Genomic DNA, 6610 nt, shown 5'->3' with positions numbered 1-6610 from the left:
ATACCTTATCTTCAGGGCTCCTCATACATTATCTTCAGGGCTCCATATACATTATCTTCAGGGCTCCATATACATTATCTTCAGGGCTCCTTATACATTATCTTCAGGGCTCCATATACATTATCTTCAGGGCTCCTTATACCTTATCTTCAGGGCTCCTTATACATTATCTTCAGGGCTCCTTATACATTATCTTCAGGGCTCCTTATACCTTATCTTCAGGGCTCCTTATACCTTATCTTCAGGGCTCCATATACCTTATCTTCAGGGCTCCTTATACATTATCTTCAGGGCTCCATATACATTATCTTCAGGGCTCCTTATACAATATCTTCAGGGCTCCTTATACATTATCTTCAGGGCTCCATATACATTATCTTCAGGGCTCCATATACCTTATCTTCAGGGCTCCATATACATTATCTTCAGGGCTCCATATACATTATCTTCAGGGCTCCATATACCTTATCTTCAGGGCTCCATATACCTTATCTTCAGGGCTCCTTATACCTTATCTTCAGGGCTCCTTATACCTTATCTTCAGGGCTCCTTATACCTTATCTTCAGGGCTCCATATACATTATCTTCAGGGCTCCATATACATTATCTTCAGGGCTCCTTATACCTTATCTTCAGGGCTCCTTATACATTATCTTCAGGGCTCCATATACATTATCTTCAGGGCTCCATATACCTTATCTTCAGGGCTCCTTATACATTATCTTCAGGGCTCCTTATACATTATCTTCAGGGCTCCTTATACCTTATCTTCAGGGCTCCTTATACATTATCTTCAGGGCTCCATATACATTATCTTCAGGGCTCCATATACATTATCTTCAGGGCTCCTTATACAATATCTTCAGGGCTCCTTATACATTATCTTCAGGGCTCCTTATACCTTATCTTCAGGGCTCCTTATACCTTATCTTCAGGGCTCCTTATACCTTATCTTCAGGGCTCCTTATACCTTATCTTCAGGGCTCCATATACATTATCTTCAGGGCTCCTTATACCTTATCTTCAGGGCTCCTTATACATTATCTTCAGGGCTCCTTATACATTATCTTCAGGGCTCCATATACATTATCTTCAGGGCTCCTTATACATTATCTTCAGGGCTCCTTATACAATATCTTCAGGGCTCCTTATACATTATCTTCAGGGCTCCATATACATTATCTTCAGGGCTCCATATACCTTATCTTCAGGGCTCCATATACATTATCTTCAGGGCTCCATATACATTATCTTCAGGGCTCCATATACCTTATCTTCAGGGCTCCATATACCTTATCTTCAGGGCTCCTTATACCTTATCTTCAGGGCTCCTTATACCTTATCTTCAGGGCTCCTTATACCTTATCTTCAGGGCTCCATATACATTATCTTCAGGGCTCCTTATACCTTATCTTCAGGGCTCCTTATACATTATCTTCAGGGCTCCATATACATTATCTTCAGGGCTCCATATACCTTATCTTCAGGGCTCCTTATACCTTATCTTCAGGGCTCCATATACATTATCTTCAGGGCTCCATATACATTATCTTCAGGGCTCCTTATACCTTATCTTCAGGGCTCCTTATACCTTATCTTCAGGGCTCCTTATACCTTATCTTCAGGGCTCCATATACATTATCTTCAGGGCTCCATATACATTATCTTCAGGGCTCCTTATACCTTATCTTCAGGGCTCCTTATACCTTATCTTCAGGGCTCCATATACATTATCTTCAGGGCTCCATATACATTATCTTCAGGGCTCCATATACCTTATCTTCAGGGCTCCTTATACATTATCTTCAGGGCTCCATATACCTTATCTTCAGGGCTCCATATACATTATCTTCAGGGCTCCATATACATTATCTTCAGGGCTCCATATACATTATCTTCAGGGCTCCATATACATTATCTTCAGGGCTCCTTATACCTTATCTTCAGGGCTCCTTATACCTTATCTTCAGGGCTCCATATACCTTATCTTCAGGGCTCCTTATACCTTATCTTCAGGGCTCCATATACCTTATCTTCAGGGCTCCATATACATTATCTTCAGGGCTCCTTATACATTATCTTCAGGGCTCCTTATACCTTATCTTCAGGGCTCCTTATACCTTATCTTCAGGGCTCCATATACCTTATCTTCAGGGCTCCATATACATTATCTTCAGGGCTCCATATACATTATCTTCAGGGCTCCATATACCTTATCTTCAGGGCTCCATATACATTATCTTCAGGGCTCCTTATACATTATCTTCAGGGCTCCATATACATTATCTTCAGGGCTCCATATACATTATCTTCAGGGCTCCATATACATTATCTTCAGGGCTCCTTATACATTATCTTCAGGGCTCCATATACCTTATCTTCAGGGCTCCATATACATTATCTTCAGGGCTCCTTATACATTATCTTCAGGGCTCCTTATACATTATCTTCAGGGCTCCATATACCTTATCTTCAGGGCTCCATATACATTATCTTCAGGGCTCCTTATACATTATCTTCAGGGCTCCATATACATTATCTTCAGGGCTCCTTATACATTATCTTCAGGGCTCCATATACATTATCTTCAGGGCTCCATATACATTATCTTCAGGGCTCCTTATACATTATCTTCAGGGCTCCTTATACATTATCTTCAGGGCTCCTTATACCTTATCTTCAGGGCTCCATATACCTTATCTTCAGGGCTCCATATACATTATCTTCAGGGCTCCTTATACATTATCTTCAGGGCTCCTTATACATTATCTTCAGGGCTCCTTATACATTATCTTCAGGGCTCCTTATACATTATCTTCAGGGCTCCTTATACATTATCTTCAGGGCTCCTCATACATTATCTTCAGGGCTCCATATACATTATCTTCAGGGCTCCTTATACATTATCTTCAGGGCTCCTTATACATTATCTTCAGGGCTCCTTATACATTATCTTCAGGGCTCCTTATACATTATCTTCAGGGCTCCTTATACATTATCTTCAGGGCTCCTCATACATTATCTTCAGGGCTCCATATACATTATCTTCAGGGCTCCATATACCTTATCTTCAGGGCTCCTTATACATTATCTTCAGGGCTCCTTATACATTATCTTCAGGGCTCCATATACATTATCTTCAGGGCTCCATATACATTATCTTCAGGGCTCCTTATACATTATCTTCAGGGCTCCTTATACATTATCTTCAGGGCTCCATATACATTATCTTCAGGGCTCCTTATACATTATCTTCAGGGCTCCTCATACATTATCTTCAGGGCTCCATATACATTATCTTCAGGGCTCCATATACATTATCTTCAGGGCTCCATATACATTATCTTCAGGGCTCCTTATACATTATCTTCAGGGCTCCTTATACTTTATCTTCAGGGCTCTTTATACATTATCTTCAGGGCTCCTTATACCTTATCTTCAGGGCTCCTTATACATTATCTTCAGGGCTCCTTATACATTATCTTCAGGGCTCCTTATACCTTATCTTCAGGGCTCCTTATACATTATCTTCAGGGCTCCATATACATTATCTTCAGGGCTCCATATACATTATCTTCAGGGCTCCTTATACCTTATCTTCAGGGCTCCTTATACATTATCTTCAGTGCTCCTTATACATTATCTTCAGGGCTCCTTATACATTATCTTCAGGGCTCCTTATACATTATCTTCAGGGCTCCTTATACATTATCTTCAGGGCTCCTTATACATTATCTTCAGGGCTCCATATACCTTATCTTCAGGGCTCCATATACATTATCTTCAGGGCTCCATATACCTTATCTTCAGGGCTCCTTATACATTATCTTCAGGGCTCCTTATACATTATCTTCAGGGCTCCTCATACATTATCTTTAGGGCTCCTTATACATTATCTTCAGGGCTCCTTATACATTATCTTCAGGGCTCCTCATACATTATCTTTAGGGCTCCTTATACATTATCTTCAGGGCTCCATATACCTTATCTTCAGGGCTCCTTATACCTTATCTTCAGGGCTCCACATACATTATCTTCAGGGCTCCTTATACATTATCTTCAGGGCTCCTTATACAGTGGGGATCAAAAGTTTGGGCACCCCTGGTAAAATGTGTATTAATGTGCATAAAGAAGCCAAGGAAAGATGGAAAAATCTCCAAAAGGCATCAAATTACAGATTAGACATTTTTATAATATGTCAACAAAAGTTAGATTTTATTTCCATCATTTACACTTTCATAATAACAGAAAACAAAAAAATGGCACCTGCAAAAGTTTGTGCACCCTGCAGAATTTATAGCATGTACTGCCCCCTTTACAAAGCTGAGACCTGCCAGTGTCATGGATTGTTCTCAATCATCATCTGGGAAGACCACGTGATGTCAATCTCTAAGGTTTTAAATGCTCAGACTCATCTGACCTTGCCCCAACAATCAGCACCATGGGTTCTTCTAAGCAGTTGTCTAGAAATCTGAAACTGAAAATAGTTTACGCTCACAAAGCTGGAGAAGGCTATAAGAAGATAGCAAAACGTTTTCAGATGTCAATATCCTCTGTTTGGAATGTAATTAAGAAATGGCAGTCATCAGGAACAGTGGAAGTTAAAGCAAGATCTGGAAGACTAAGAAAAATATCAGACAGAACAGCTCGCAGGATTGTGAGAAAAACAATTCAAAACCCACGTTTGACTGCACAATCCCTCCAGAAAGATCTGGCAGACACTGGAGTTGTGGTCCACTATTCCACTATAAAGAGATACTTGTACAAATATGGTCTTCATGGAAGAGTCATCAGAAGAAAACCTTCTACATCCTCACCACAAAAATCAGCGTTTGAACTTTGCAAATGAACATATAGACAAGCCTGATGCATTTTGGAAACAAGTTCTGTGGACCGATGAGGTTAAAATTTAACTTTTTGGCCGGAATGAGCAAAGGTACGTTTGGAGAAGAAGGAGAACAGAATTTAATGAAAAGAACCTCTGTCCAACTGTTAAGCATGGGGGTGGATCAATCATGCTTTGGGGTTGTACTGCAGCCAGTGGCACAGAGAACATCTCACGAGTAGAAGGAAAAATGGATTCAATAAAATTTTTAGCAAATTTTGGATGCTAACTTGATGCCATCTGTGAAAAAGCTGAAGTTAAAGAGAGGATGGCTTCTACAAATGGATAAACACACCTCGAAATCCACGGGGGATCACATCAAGAGGCATAAACTGAAGGTTTTGCCATGGCCTTCACAATCTCCTGACCTCAACATAATTCAAAATCTATAGATAGAGTGTGTGACAGACAGCCCAGAAATGTCAAAGAACTGGAAGACCTTTGTAAGGAAGAATGGGCAAAGATACCTCAAACAAGAATTGAAAGACTCTTGGCTGGCTACAAAAAGCATTTGCAAGCTGTGATATTTGCCAAAGGGGGCAGTACAAGATATTAATTCTGCAGGGTGCCCAAACTTTTGCAGTTGCCATTTTTTTGTTTTCTGCTATTTTGAAAGTGTAAATGATGGAAATAAAATGTAACTTTTGTTGACATATAAGAAGGTCTAATCTGTAATTTGATGCCTTTTGGAGCTTTTTCCATCTTTCCTTGGCTTCTTTATGCACATTAATACAAATTTTTACCTGGGGGGCCCAAACTTTTGATCCCCACTGTATAGAACAGCAGGGGAGGAGCCATAACAAGTATATAGCAGCAGGGGGAGGAACCCTAACAAGTATATAGCAGCATAGGAGAAGCCAAAACAAGTATTTTGCAACAGGGGGAGGAGCCATAACAAGTATATAGCAGCAGGGGGAGGAGTCATAACAAGAATATAGCAGCAGGGGGAGGAGCCATCACAAGTACTTTTGTTTTTTTTTAGGCAAATCAGTTTTCTCCAAAGAATAAAATTAAATTAAGTTTCTCAGGGTGGAAAAATCAGCACATGAGACAGTGGAGGCGGCCGGCGCTGTGAGCGATGCCTGTCATCTGCAGACAGGAGATTTAATTACTTCTTAAACCACGGATTACAATAAAGTCTCCTCTAACCGCATTAAGAGAAATATCTAATAAGAGTGATGAAGAGATTGCGGACCCGGCCGGCCTTGTATTCACTGACTTGCAGTCACCAAGAAGAAGCAGTTTGGATTTGTACAGTTATTTAGTAAGGTCACATTCACACACAGCAATTTGTATGAAAGGTCGCTTCTCGGCCTTTTGGTTAAGATCAAGTGTAGTATCTGTTCTTATCAGTTTCATGCTGGAGGTCCACAGCACCAGTGTGGAGCTGGTGGGGATGAATGCTGCATGGTAGGGGGCAGGTGCACCAGGGCGTTCTGGGGCTGGTTCTGAAGAATCAGCTCGACGGCTGCCCCGATGTGACCTGTTTCCTCTGGGTCTCGCCATGGGGCAGAGAGGGTCTAGAGCCGAGGTACTTTAGTGCCTCTGGGATGTCCGGGCAGTATACCTGCACACATTCACTTATTTATTTATTTTTTTGTCACTGTGTCACTTTTTGCATGTTGTGTGTTCACAGGATTGTTAGGATGCGGTAGCTCTTCTGGGTGTCCCTCATTGTGGTCTAGGGGAGGTGTGTATGGCCATTAGGTTCCTCACCTCCCTGCA

The 6610-nt window shown here is 41.1% G+C and overlaps 1 pseudogene; it reads left to right on the top strand.

Annotated features, from left to right (window-relative positions):
- Positions 1 to 6186: 6186 nt before the first annotated feature.
- Positions 6187 to 6291, top strand: LOC130319462 (U2 spliceosomal RNA; annotated as a pseudogene).
- The last annotated feature ends 319 nt before the right edge of the window (positions 6292 to 6610 follow it).

Source organism: Hyla sarda, unplaced genomic scaffold (assembly GCF_029499605.1).
Source record: "Hyla sarda isolate aHylSar1 unplaced genomic scaffold, aHylSar1.hap1 scaffold_2132, whole genome shotgun sequence".
NCBI lineage: Eukaryota > Metazoa > Chordata > Amphibia > Anura > Hylidae > Hyla > Hyla sarda.
This window is presented reverse-complemented; position numbering and strand designations above follow the sequence as displayed.